The sequence below is a fragment of the Lissotriton vulgaris genome, chromosome 12, assembly GCF_964263255.1.
Source record: "Lissotriton vulgaris chromosome 12, aLisVul1.2, whole genome shotgun sequence".
NCBI lineage: Eukaryota > Metazoa > Chordata > Amphibia > Caudata > Salamandridae > Lissotriton > Lissotriton vulgaris.
This window is the reverse complement of record NC_141700.1, coordinates 145,738,714-145,753,848: the sequence shown is the minus strand read 5'-3', so window position 1 is coordinate 145,753,848 and position 15,135 is coordinate 145,738,714. Positions and strand designations below refer to the sequence as shown.

Below are 15,135 nucleotides of genomic sequence, written 5' to 3'. Positions count from 1 at the left end.
GCCCACAGGTAGCCACACCTCTAGGTTGGCCTACCAAGCTCTTAACATCCAAGGAAGGGTTCTGACATCTTGAGAGTAGGCAGAATTGTGCACTCTGGGATTGCAAGATGTCACAAAGAAGGAAGGGACCTGGAAGCTATTGGCTAGTGACCGCATCAACCTCCCAGGTCACTTTCTGGTCACAAATATGGCACCTCTGGCACCCTGAACCTTTAGATAACACCCAAACTTGAAAGAGGACCGAAGGAGGACTGCCGTGCAGACCCCTGGACTTGGCAAAGAGGCTGAACCGTCTGCTTGCACTGCACCTGTAGCACCTTGGGCTAGTGAAAAGATGACTGTGCCTGGGGCTCCTGGCTTTGGAAAAAGTCGCTCCCAAGCCCCAGACCTAAGAAGTGACTCCCATGGCCATCAACGATGAAGTAGCCCACTTCCGCAAGTCAGTAGCCACTCCAGAAAAATCGTAGCTGACTGCCACTGGGTACCCGTAGAGACCAATCCACGGTCAAAAGTTGCACCCAAGTCAGCCAGAAACCCAAGAGGGACACCAATCTCCACCAAGGTATACCACTGTGGACAGAGACTGGTAGTCTAGCCGCAACTAGCCTTCTGCTGTCTCTAAGAGGACTTTGAGGGACCGCAACCTCTGTCGAGAAATAACTACAAAGACACCTCCATCAATAGCCCATCACCCAGAGTATCCTTGAGCATCTTCCATCTCCTGCATCCGCAGCATCATGATCACTCCATTGAACATTAAAGTCTATAGCAGTCGCACTGCAAAGTTTGGAACTGGACTAGAACGTACTCCTCTTTGCCCCCCAGACCTTTCCCCTGTCGAATTTTGTAGCACAAGTAAGGCCAAAATAGTCGAACTCAAATCTTACAACCTTTACAAAAGTTTACAAACTTTACAGTTACCAATGCTTGTTTGTGGTTCAATTAAGTTTAATATTTCCTTTAAAAATCTGTATCTCCGGAACCCTCCAGTGGGTTCTGCTCATCTTGGTCTCTAAAAATGTATTAAAATGTAATCTAGATTTATACATTTGTGTTGTATTTCTTTCATGTTGTGTGGCTTTATTTCCTTGTTTGGAACTATTAAATGCTTTACACTAGTTCTTTTGTTTAAGATTTGCTGCTTGAAGCCATAGCTACCCAGGTTTGAGCTTAAGGTTTTACAAAGAACATGACTGGACCCAAGGGTATTTGCGAGTGTATTACATGGTAAGGCCGCACAGCCATATCATATACTACGCCCAAATCCTCACAGTCTTGTTAAAAAGTGGAAAGAGGAAACCATCTTGGGATGGAACTTAGGCTTTGTCCTGAGCACTACCGTGTCCTTGTGGACTTCAATGCAGGGCTCTTGGAGTGTGCAGGTTTGCAATTAATCTATGCGGCATAACATAGTTATCGTTATAAGGAAGGCTACTTCCAAGAGAGGTTCTGGAGAGGGCAAGAACGAAAAGGTCCAGACTAGGGGGACCCATGAGTCTGGTAAGGACACTATTAAGGTTCCGCACAGGTGGTGAAGGAAGCATAGGAGGAATTACCATTTAAGACCTCCTATGAATGCCTTGACTACAGGTATATGGAGGAAGGAGGAATGTTCCCCGTTTTTAATGAATGCAGATATAGCCTCTAAGTGGAGTCATTCTGAGGTCTAAGCTCAAGGAGACGATCCAGCCTGTTGGCTGCTTCTCATGGGGGCTGATGGACATCTTGAGTAGGGCTGAGAACCAGGGCTAGATAGCCCAGGTAGGGTGTACTAGGATGAGGGTCTGGGATGTTTCCCACATCGTCCACGCCACCTCCGGAAGGAACGGAAAAGCATAGGCAAAGATTCTTGACCAGTTGATCCGCCTGTGACCTATGGGCTGAAAGGCATTGTTGCAATGAACGCTTGTGTAGTTAGGCCTGGAGTACAATAGAGATGCACTAGGCAATCACACCCAACAGATCCATTACAGTTCTGACTGTGAGGTGACATGGTGGCTAAAAAAAAAAAAAAAAAAGGGACAAGCTGGTCGAAGGATTCAACCAATTGTGGCTTGGGTAGATTTTGCAGGTAACAGAGTTAAACATATCTCCTAAAAAGGTGTGGAATTGGAGGCATTGTAGATGGAACATGGCCACATTTACTGTGAAGCCAAGGCTGTGTAGAACTGTGATGGTCACCTGTGTGTGCTATGGGCACAGCTGACTGCTTAAAGGAGCACTAGGACCTCTCCTTCTAAAAGATGGAGATGTTGCCTTCTGGGAATGTGACTGTGGGGTGGAAGGTTGGGTGGGAGTACGAAAAGTTCTAAGAAGTAGCCATGCTGAACTTCTGCTAATACGGACTTGGGAGCCTTCCTCAGACATGTGTTGTGTGATTGACGAGGGGGCAATGAGAGTCACTCTTTGATGGTTAGATGTAGAAGGCCCTTTTGCCAGAGCCTCCTTTGCCAGTGCACCTGTTGGTTACTGCTGTTTGTAGGTCTGCTGATGTCTCGGATAGGAGGGAGGAGGGTCTGGGAAGGTGGTTTTGCTGCCTACCCTGTACTGGTGCCTACGAGAGAGCCCCTTCGGGGGGTTGTTTGAAGGGCACCCATGGCGTTGCCGGTGTCTGTGTCCTTTTTGAGTTTTCCCAGCATCTGGTCAACCTGTGGGCAAGAAAAGGGTTTGCCATGGAAGGGCAGGTTGAGAAGATGCTGTTGGTCCTCAGGCCGCACGGTCAGCTGCATCCATATCAATGAGGGAGTCAGCATTGGAGATGATCTTCCATTCCAACACCAATTCCTCTCTTCTTGGTCTCTATTACACGGTGAGTAGCTTAAAAAGATCCTGCATCTCATCCCAATGTGTCCTATCGTATCGGGAGAGCTGGTCAACAGAGTTAGTGATTCTCCAATGGATGCCTACACCGCTACTCTTTTCTCCACTCCATCTATATTCTTGCTCCTCCGGTCTGGAGGGGGAGAATCTCCTGTGACTGGAGTGTTTGCACAATTACACGCAGCGTGGACCACGAGGGAGGCAGGTGGTACATTACCACGTATGTAGGGTAGGTCGTTATGAGAAGACATATTTTGTATCCACCTAGTGTGTTACTAACCTTGCTTTTAGAGGCTCTTTAACAATTTCTGTGGTCGTTTTCACCATCCCCTTAAGCACAGGGAGGAATTGGACAGTCGCTGGGTCATGGACAGCATCACCACAAAGTCATTGTCCTCCTGGAGGACATTCATATCTACTCTGTGATATGTGACCATTCAATGTATCATATCATGATATGCAGTTGAATTATCTGGGGGGGGGTCATAGTGGGGTACAGATCTATTTCTGTATTGCCACTTACACAGTGTTTATAATATTCTTAGGCTTGCTGAATTTGTCAAGAATGGCTCGTACTCGTCAACCCAGTCTTCACTTCCACATTCATCTGCTTCTGAAACCTGTACCCCCTCTCTAGGTTTGAGTGTCATTCTATATTCAGCTTGATTCCACCATCCAAATACAATTAAATCCTTTTGTTCTACGTATATGCTTCCTCTTATCTTGCTGGATTTAAAAAATACACTTCTGCACTGGATTACCCCTATAAATCAGTTTTACCACCTTTCATAAAATGAGTTCCAACCATCACAGCTTGTTTGTCCAACACAGCAGACAAGATCTCCAACCAGGGCTACCATAATTCTCCCTTATCGTATACAGTTTGCTCAATATCTTACATATTTCCATAGTAAAAAGATAAATAGGCTATTACCTTTGAGGCATCTAGGATGATCAGGATATGGAACAGACCGGGTGGTCAGGGACAGGCGCCGGCCCACACACTTTTGATCACTGGAGACATTGGTGTCCAGGCAGTGAAGAGGAAAACAAATCCTGATTAAGGAACGACTCAAGTACTGCTGTGCCATGCTCACAGAGAGGTAGAAAGAAGCAACATGCAGGGTGCAGCCACAATCGAGGGAGCATTGAGCCGATTGCCTGTCTATTAAAGTGTTGTGGCTAATGTAGCATTCCCTTCACTCCCTGAGAAAGGAGAGAGAAATATCCTGACTAGCACTGGAAGTTGTATATTTTGTAAAATACCTGAAGTAAGTGAGAGGTGACAGGAAAAGACTTGCTGTGCCAATGTAAAGTAGCAACGATCACACCAAAAATGGTGTGTTTCAAGGAAAAAAATTAACATGCAACAGCGATGATTCACATTGCAGTGAACCAACCCAGCAGTCTGCCAGCTGGATCAACATGCCAGAAGCTCAAATATGACTGAAAATGCTGAGCAGAATGTGAGGACACCCTTCATCCAGAACAAAACATCAAGGTGAAGGGCAGATATAACTTGCGAGGGACTAACTCAACAACACTCTAAGTGGCTGCCATAGAATTATGAATAGAGGAGGTGATACAGACCCATCCACTTTTCTTGATTATTTACATTGGAAAATCAAACATGACCTGAGCTGCGTGATACATCGTGAGAACTTCCGTTTCCAAACCATGACCAAAAACTAAGGCAGACACGCTAGAAGTAGGCCAAAATTGACATACTCAAAGCTCTCTGGAGAGAGAAGGCACACCCCTAACGAAAAGCCAGCTCAGACCAATCACATGAGACCAGGCCCCCACATCATGCGGGCACAACAGGATTCCTCCAGGCCATTAAACAGCACCAAATTGGCATGGGAGTCTAAACTAGACAAGGCAGGAATAGATTTGTCCAATTAGCACCAAGATCAATGGAATGCCGTAGACAGAGTCACGGAGGCAGAGGGCAGGCTACTGGAACTTGAGCACAGTGAAAAACCGTAAATGGACATTCTACTGTCTAATCTACACCTCCAAAATATTATAAGAATGTGCAGAAGATGCTGAAGGGCAGGAATGGCAAAATAACATCTGATCTGTTGGATTTCCAGAAAGGATGGAGAACACACAACCTAAAAACTTTTTAAACAAGTGGATTAATTCATGGCTCCCCGATTCCAACATGCCCACTTGTTTTGATATTTAAGCTCACTGAGCCTTAATGGCGAGGCCTCCCCTAGGAGCTCAAATGCGTTCTCTTACAACCAGAGAAGAAACAAACTAAGCAGAGCTATACCCAAGACCTCCTGCTTTAGAGATGAGCAAGAATGGCAATTATATGCCTGTTGGTCTCGCTTGCATCATACTAAAAAAGCAGTTATTGAATTAGCTCCATTTAAGACAAAATGTTTTACTATTTATCCAGACAGAATACAATCTCATGCCCTGATAACACATTCTTTTGACAGATTAGTTCATATGGCCTTCTTCTCTCAGCTTGGTTAACAACAAGGCCTTGAGGGACAGTCAAGTATTTTTATTTTTGTTAAAGTTATCTTAAGTTATCCTTGGTTGCTTATTTCTGTTCCTCTTTATTATTCAGATTTAAGCGTATTGGGTACAGATGAAGTGGTTTCTGGGAGTGTTCAGAAAGGGCATATCTTGACCTTGTTGACAGATGCTTCTTATTCTGAAGTATGGGGTGGGGGGGATTTGGTAGTTTCATTCTTGGGTTTCCTGGTTAAAGTGGATTCCATTCGCTCAGATAAGCACAAAAAAGCACCCTAGGATAGTTATAAAAACATCCCTCCACATGACGGTTACACAGGAAGCTGGACAGCCCCCTTCGGCAATGGATATGGAACATCAATGGCATCTTGGAGAAGAAAAATCAAGATTGTGGTGGTCATAAAAGAGGCCAAAAGACATCCTTTCCTACAAGAGACAAATCTGATGGGAACCAAGTGCGGTTTCTTAACAGAGTATGGATTTTCCAAAGATCTATATGTTGAATTCACACATGGCTCAAAAGGAATGGACCTCCAACTCACTCTCCTATCCCGATCGCTAAAGTATGGTGCGTCGTATTTGGGCTGATTCATTGCCTCCTCTGTACACAGCACACCTCTAACATACATATCTGCCTCAACTGCATAACACAAATCCTATATCAGCCACAGCCGATTGATACTCGGAGGTGGTTACAATAGGGTACTAGATAGCATACTAGACAGGTCCCACAGCTCCACTTGTGCTTCCTGAGGTAGCAGACACCTTACAGAATTTGCCACAGCAGTGTGCATTGGAGACGTGTAGTGTCACTTCCATTCCAACAAAAGGAAATGGATCTTTTAGTCATGTGAACATAGATTTTCCTCTATAATTGTTTACTTGAGTCCCTTAGGTATCACTGGTTAATTGTTTCAAGTCTACGTTGACAGATGCCTGGGCATGGCGGATGTGGTGTAATACTACAGAGACAGAGCCTCACAAAGGTTAGAGATCGGTCAATGGCAGTTTGGCCCACTCTATTATCTTGTGTTTGCATCTGAGAGGTGGTTTATGGGATAGTCACACCCTGCACATATTCTCTACAGTGGACGTGTCCCAGCTAGACTATCGCAGGTCAGGGCCATTTTAAAACTTTAGCACAAAGCCTTGGCTATTGCTAATAGCAGGGCAGACTTATGAAGGAGATCCCTCTGAAGTGGGGAACTATGTTGCACAAAGAGAGTAATGACCTCACAGCGATTTAACAGGTTGTGCAACATCAGTATCTCAACGATCGGTGAAGTTGTGGCCCAGAATTCCACAAGACCATTTGAAGATAATCAAAATGAATTTGGCATACACAATTGCCACTTTTTCAGCTACCTAAAGCTTCATCATGCCCTCTTCCACCACACCCATACCTTTAAAGACCGCCCAGACTTCAATCCCCTTAAAGTCAAACTGCTAAAGGGTGAAAAGGGTATGCAAAGCTTTGCAGTTCCACTGATCCCAGGTGATTCACATCCAGACTTCTTCTTGGCCTTGAGTGGCCTCAGAGGTGGACGTGAGAGCATTTGCATGACTGGAAGAAGGCAATGTTGCTCCGCAAGAGCAAGCAATTGGCACCAAATTTAGATTAATTCAATTAAAAAAACCTACACCACACATACCTGACCTGTGTGGTGGTTTGGTAAAGACCCTCCCCTACGTGTCTGAAATATGGATGTAAGAGTGGGCTCTCCTACACACGGCATGAATGTGGGATAAGCTTCACTCTACTGCAGTGTTTACCAAACTGTGGTTCGTAATCCACTGGTAGGTTGTGAGACGGTTTTTGGTGGGTTGCAAAAAGCCAAGTAATAAATATAGAGGTCTTTAAATTCTGTATTTATCTAGTCACATTTGCTGTGTTTCAGTGACAGAGGTCACATTTTAAGCTATGTCTTCTGACAAATTGCTGCTTATCAAGCTGCTCACCCATGCTTACAAGGCACTACATAATGAAGGTCCAAAGTACCTAAAAAACAAGTAAAATTCCCCCAACAGGAAACTCCCTAGCAGCTATCTAGCGCATCTGTAGGCAAACAGGGGAGGCCGCTCATTCTCCCACCTGTCGGCTTATACCCGGAACACCCCCCGTGCACCACAGTGCCTCTCCATCACTACAGCAGTTCAAGAAGGACCTCAAGACCTGGATGTTCAACCAATAGGAACAGGAAGTATGATCTATGCAGCATGATGCCACAGCGCCTCGAGAATCTCATGGGCGAAGCAGCCGCGCTCTACAAATCCTGATGGATTAAACTGAAATTCAGGGAATGCATGAGGAAAATTGCTTCCAGAGTGTCCCACGATTGCCTACAGTTCAATGGGGATAAATCAGAAATTGTGCTGTTTGGCAAGGCCCATCACTACTGGACGAATGATTGGTGGCCACCTGAATGATGCCCTCCCCCTCAACCCAAAAAGGTGGCCAAACACCTAAGCATTTTAATTGAGGACAGCCTCTAAATGAGTGCGAGAAGGTGAAATCTACACGCAGCACCTGTTTTGATATAATGCGTATGTTGAGAAGAGTATTTCAATGGCTGCCTCTCCAAACCAGAAAGACACTCACACAGGCACTGGTGGTTAGCCACCAAGATTATGGAAATGTCCTAATGGCAGCAGCTGATTCTCTCCTGTCTAGACTACAAATAGGTCAGAACACCGCAGCCAGTCTTGTCCTCAAGCTTCCACCTCGCACATCTTCTGAACCTAGGCTTAGACACTGCACTGGCTTCACATTAGGAAGCAAGCAATTTTCAAGCTTCCGTGCCTGGTACACAGGTTAAGGGCTAACATATCTTCAAAACAAGCTCTCAAATCCATCTGCCCACCAGAAATTTAAGATCCAAGGAGCAGTTCTTGCTCTGTTCACGCTGTATTCGCACAGCAAGACATTGCGGTCGATCCCTTTCATACCTGGGCCCCCTTCATTGAAATGCTCCCGCTTCACATTCACGTCTGCTCTGACTGTGTCTGCTTAAAAAAAGCTACTAAAACCTGGCTCTTTTGACCATATTTCTTCTTTTTCTTTCTCCGCTGGGACTGCGCTGCAAGCGCCGAGATACCCCTGCGGGGGTGATTTGTTGCGCTATATTAATGTTTCGATAACTTAATGTTACTCTTCTGAATGCAATGAGGTCCATGAGGAGGATCAAAGGCACCAATAAGCACTCAAGACAAAGAAAGATACCAGGTAACACATCACAGGTATCCTGCATATCAATGCTGCAAAAGTAGTATTCTCAACTCAAACTTTTAGCCCTATGCGTTCAGAGCCTAGCCCTGTGTATGCCGAACAGCAGACAAGCTGTGCCGGCAGGTAAGCAGTGAGAAGAGCCTGGTACCAGACACTGGGCAGGCAAATGTGTGAAAGATACTGCAGATAACAGCCATCATAATAGGTCCAAATGTACCCCCTACACTTGACGATTTATACAACGCAGCTCCACTGAGCCCAAATAGGAAAAATTTAAAACAAATGTGAGACGTCTTTTGGTGCCCGTCATTACTTGAGGCTGCTGTGTCTTCCGATGGCAAACTGACAGCAACCTGGCAAAGTTCTCTGATCAATAATCAAAAAGGAGAAAGGTACCCCTATATAATTTACAGGGAGGGGGTAATCTAAACAAGCAAAAGTACAAACCCTGCTGTAAAGTAACCTGTTAGGCCACAATATATACTCTCTCTCTAAGCCAATGTACTTAACCAAAAGTTATCTGATCAACTGATGGCCAGCACAGAATATCCAGTCACAATCTGTTCCATAAGCAACAGTAGTTCTATGATGGAATGCATGGAGAGGACCCATATAGGAACGATGGCGGTAAAGGTGCACCTAGAAAAAGATTACATAGTTTGCTCAGAATGAAGTTTCTATTTAATTTGCTGCCCGTAGATTTTAGCTACAAATTATAGGCGCTGCACACTTCTTTTTTTAATGGGAAGCCTAAGTACGTTCTGAAAATGTTCAGCTGCAGCAGGGAGGCCCCTTGTGGGTTGACTCAAACAAGCATTGAAAATGCAATAGGTCTCACCTTTGATTAAGTTAAAGCCATTTGCTTTGCTAATGGTATTGTATAGCAAAGCAAATGACTTTAACTTAATCAAAGGAGAGACCTATTGCATTTTTAATGCTTGTTTCTGTAGCTGCGGAGCGCAGATCTCCTGCCGCGATTAGAACTTGCAGTTGCACGGACCCTTCGGCTGCAACGCCTGCAAGTTCACCTGCATCCGGACCTGCCACGCACCAGCACCCGCCAAGACGAACACCAGCAGCAACCACCTCAAGTGCATCCTGCTCAACACCCGCTCCGTCCACAGACACGCCATCGAACTCTGGAACCTCATCGACACCACAGCTCCTGACGTTGCCTTCCTCACCGAAACCTGGATGAACGCCTCCTCCGCTCCCGACATCGCCATCGCCATCCCAGAGGGCTACAAGATCACCCGGAGGGACCGCACCGCCAACCAAACGGGAGGAGGCATCGCCATCATCCACAGGGACACCATCCGCATCACGACCAACACCGACGGCATCCTGACCACCGCCGAACACCTACACTTCCAGATCCACACCGACCCGAGAACCACCCTCAGAGGCACCCTGATCTACCGACCCCCGGGACCACGCACACACTTCAGCGAGGACATCGCCGACTTAGTCAGCCCGCATGCCCTCCCCTCCGCTGACTACATCCTCCTGGGGGACCTCAACTTCCACCTGGAGAACAACAACGATCACAACACCTCCACCCTGCTCGACAACCTCGCCAATCTCGGCCTCAAGCAGATGGTGACCACCCCCACCCACCTCGCCGGTCACACACTCGACGCCGTCTTCTCATCCAGCAAAGACATCGCCTTCACCCACGCCACTGGACTTCACTGGACGGACCACAGCTGCGTCCACTTCACCTTCAGAAGAACGACGACCCACCACCACCAGCAACAGGTTGCCCGTAGAAGCTGGAACAAGATCACAGCCGACCAGCTCGCCGCTTCCCTGAGCCAGCACCCTCCCGCCAGCTCAGCGAACCCCAGCCAGGCCGCCGACAACCTAACGAAGTGGATCAGCAACTGCGCGGACGAACTCGCCCCACTGAGGACCCCGCCCAGCAGACCCGGCAGCAAGAAGGCCCCATGGTTCACCGACGAACTCAAGAGCTCCAAGAAGAACTGCCGAGTCCTCGAGAAAGCCTGGAGAAGAGAACCAACACCGGACAACATGACCACCCTCAAGCTTGCCACCCGGAAACACCACCAGCTGCTCCGCGCCACCAAGAAAACTGCCTTCAAGGACCGGCTGGACAACAACGCACACAACAGCAAGGAACTCTTCAACATCGTGAAAGAGCTCTCCAACCCCAACGCCGGAAACAACGACATCACCCCTTCGCAAGAACTCTGCAACTCCCTCGCCTCCTACTTCCACAACAAGATCGCGGACATACACGACAGCTTCAGCACCCAACTGACGAACGCCACGACTGACACGACCGAACCAACGCCCCCCACCACCACCATCCGCGCCTGGACCCACATCAGCACCGACGACACCGTCTGCATGATGAACTCCATCCACTCCGGATCTCCGACCGACCCTTGCCCTCACCACATCTTCAACAAAGCCAACGATGTCATCGCACCCCACCTACGGGACATCATCAACACCTCCTTCACCACCGCCACCTTCCCAGAGAGCTGGAAGCATGCCGAACTCAGCGCTCTACTCAAGAAACCAACAGCGGACTCCACCGAACTCAAGAATTACCGTCCCATCTCGCTGCTCCCGTTTCCGGCCAAAGTCATCGAGAAGACCGTCAACAAGCAGCTGACCACCTTCCTCGAGACGAATGGATCCCTCGACCCCTCGCAGTCGGGCTTCCCGGCCAACCACAGCACCGAGACCGCCCTCATCGCTGCCACCGATGACATTCGAGCCCTGATGGACAACGGAGAAACAGCGGCCCTCATCCTCCTAGACCTCTCCGCGGCCTTCGACACCGTCTGCCACCGCACCCTAGTGCAGCGCCTCAGCAACGTCGGAATCCAGGAGAAGGCACTGGAATGGATCGTCTCCTTCCTCAGCGGAAGGACACAGAGTCCGCCTACCACCGTACAAGTCAGAGGCCACCGAACTCATCTGCGGCGTACCCCAAGGTTCCTCACGGAGCCCAACCCTCTTCAACGTCTACATGAGCCCCCTCGCGACCATCGCACGCCAACACAACCTTAACATCATCTCCTACGCCGACGACACCCAGCTGATCCTCTCCCTGACCAACGACCCCGCCGCCGCCAGAGCCAACCTTCACGAAGGAATGAAAGAGGTAGCCGAGTGGATGTCGACCAGCCGCCTGAAGCTAAACTCGGACAAGACGGAAGTCCTCATCCTGGGATCCTTGCCCTCCGCCTGGGACGACTCCTGGTGGCCCCCCGCCCTGGGCACCGCACCCAAACCGACAGACCACGCACGCAACCTGGGCTTCATCCTGGACTCCTCCCTCTCCATGACCAGGCAAGTCAACGCCGTATCCTCGTCGTGCTTCAACATCCTGCGCATGCTACGGAAGATCTTCCGGTGGATCTCCACCGAGACCAGGAAGACGGTCACCCAGGCCCTCGTCACCAGCCGACTGGAATACGGCAACGCCCTCTACGCCGGCACCACCGCCAAGCTCCAGAAGAGACTCCAACGGATCCAGAACGCCTCAGCCAGACTCATCCTCAACGTCCCACGACACAGCCACATCTCCGAACACCTGAGAGACCTGCACTGGCTCCCAGTCAACAAGAGAATCACCTTCCGTCTCCTCACCCACGCTCAAAAAGCCCTTCACGACCAAGGCCCGAGCTACCTCAACAACCGCATCAACTACTACGCTCCCAAACGACACCTCCGATCAGCCAGTCACGCCCTCGCCGCCGTCCCCCGCATCCGAAGAGCGACGACAGGAGGAAGGTCCTTCTCCTACCTGGCCGCCAAGACCTGGAACTCCCTTCCGACCGACCTGCACCTGACCCAAGACCACCTCGCCTTCAGGAAGAAGCTCAAGACCTGGCTGTTCGAGCAGTAGCAGCACCCCCCCCCCCCCCTAGCGCCTTGAGACCCTCCGGGTAAGTAGTGCGCTCTACAAATGCCTATGATTGATTGATTGATTGATTTGTTTTTCTTTATAGCAAAACAAACAAAACCACTTTGGCTCATCACCAACAAAGCTGGTAGTAACAACAAAACAAGATTTTTACATGTAAGAAAAAAGCAGTAGAGACACCTGTAAGTAAAGGCGCACAGCGTAGACCAGCTAGCAAACGTACAATAGAAACGGTCCCAACAAACGAGGAATCTTCTGTGCCTTCTGACATGCTTAGGTTGTCAACCATAACTTACTCCTGCAATTATCTATAACTGTACTAATTTATATATAACGCCTACAGTTTGATCTTTCTTGTAAAAGGCGCAAAACAGCTCACTTTACAGTACGAGAAAATGTCTGTAACCCGAAGGAAATTCGACATACAGAAGGGTTTTATGCTATGCACTTTAATGTGTCAAACAAACAAGGGAACCCATAAGGTATCACATAGGGACCTTGGGCATTAAGTATTATAAAGAACAGTGGTCCCTATAACAAGAATTATTGTGAGCAATGATCATACACTAAATAGATTGTATGTCTTCTGTCCATCCGGACAGGATTTTATTTTGAGTCAGAAGAATAGTTTTGATTGTTAAAAATGTCAAGCGGGCACAGCCGTGACCTTCAACATTTACAGGACAACAACAAAAAGGACAGAAATGGAAAAAGCACAAAATATGTCTGTACATTAGCTTTTCAATGGGACAGACGTCAAATTTTAGACCACACCATTGCAATTATTCATGTTACATACACTTTTTGCATATGGGGTTTATGTGTCGACGTTTCGATGCCTTTCTTAGATTGTGGGCATCATCATCAGGACATTGGATGACATTATTGTTGTCTTAATTATTAAAACCATATCAATTGGCAGAATTAAGACGGCCGGTGAACCTGTATTCTCGTGGTTAGCCTGGCGTTGTGCGCAGAGTAATCTGCAGCTTCGCGGTACGTTATAGAAATCGCGCGTAGGTTTAATCACAGCATTATTTAGGGGATCCGCCGAAATGCACAATGGCTCTTTCGGGATAACTTGAAGGCAGCCGCGGGTCTGGCGATCTGGTGCTCCATTTCGGCGGATCCCCTAAATAATGCTGTGATTAAACCTACGCGCGATTTCTATAACGTACCGCGAAGCTGCAGATTACTCTGCGCACAACGCCAGGCTAACCACGAGAATACAGGTTCACCGGCCGTCTTAATTTTGCCAATTGATATGGTTTTAATAATTAAGACAACAATAATGTCATCCAATGTCCTGATGATGATGCCCACAATCTAAGAAAGGCATCGAAACGTCGACACATAAACCCCATATGCAAAAAGTGTATGTAACATGAATAATTGCAATGGTGTGGTCTAAAATTTGACGTCTGTCCCATTGAAAAGCTAATGTACAGACATATTTTGTGCTTTTTCCATTTCTGTCCTTTTTGTTGTTGTCCTGTAAATGTTGAAGGTCACGGCTGTGCCCGCTTGACATTTTTAACAATCAAAACTATTCTTCTGACTCAAAATAAAATCCTGTCCGGATGGACAGAAGACATACAATCTATTTAGTGTATGATCATTGCTCACAATAATGCACTTTAATGTGCCACAAATACATGTATTATTCAGCGTGCAATTCTAATATGACTTTTTTGTAAACTTTCTTTTATAATGATTTCCAAGGTTTATCATACACATACCCTTTGCCCCCCACATAATTTATAAAATGCACAAACGTCATAGTCCACAGCGCTTACTGTCACTATAATCGGATTAATGCCAGTGACAATTGTGGGAAGGCAGAATTGCAGCCCTTTAAAATGTCCCCATGCAGCAGGCATCGCTGCATACACAGCACCCCGTTTGGCACTTACGTATTTGTTCTGGATGATGTTTCTCTTGGGCCTTTGCTTGTTCATCTTGATATCCACAGGGGGCCTGGGATAAATTGCATGAATTAAAAAACGAAAACGCATCGGAAACAAAAGTCCAGGAGGTGGGAAGGTACAAAAATAAAAATAGATCCGGTCTCTTCGGTTGGTTATTTATGGTTCAATTTGCGCATGTCTTGTAATCCTTTGTTGTTGGTTTCTTTCTATGGCCCGAACATTAGCAAACACGAGATGTGGGAAAGGTATTCAAAAGAATATTAAAAATAGAATACTTTGGTAAGCCTATCATGACATGATCGGCATTTTTTCTTCCAGGCTTAGCAACAAAAAAAGGAAGGAGGTGGGGAGCCCTGAGCGGTCTGCAACAAAAAAAGGAAGGAGGTGAGGTGCCCTGAGCTGTCTGCACCCTCAGAGACGACAGATCCGGGGCAAGGGGGTGCAGCGAGGGGTCCCTGGCTACATCATAAGGGGGTAGAGGGGGCTGGGAGCTGCGGGCAGTGGGCTGCGCGCGCAGGCCTGCGGCTATGGGGGCCTGATGGATCCGCGGTGCTGGCTGCGCTGCCCTGGCTGCTGCTGTGCCATTTGTGTTTGTGTATGTAGCTCCCCAGCCAATAGGAAACGAGCTGCTCGAGCAACTTTAAAAGGACTTCTCCCAGCTTCCAGGAAACAGGGAACTGTGGCCAATTTCTGTTTTGCAGATCGAGGCGTGCACAGTGGACGATGAAAGACACAGTCCCGCAGTAGGGTAGAGACATATGTGAGTG

General features: G+C 47.6%; 1 protein-coding gene across 1 annotated transcript in view; it reads right to left on the bottom strand.

Annotated features, from left to right (window-relative positions):
- Positions 1–15,135, bottom strand: part of GLMP (glycosylated lysosomal membrane protein) — a 98,780-nt gene that overhangs the window by 28,284 nt on the left and 55,361 nt on the right. The gene's annotated exons all lie outside the window — the stretch shown is intronic.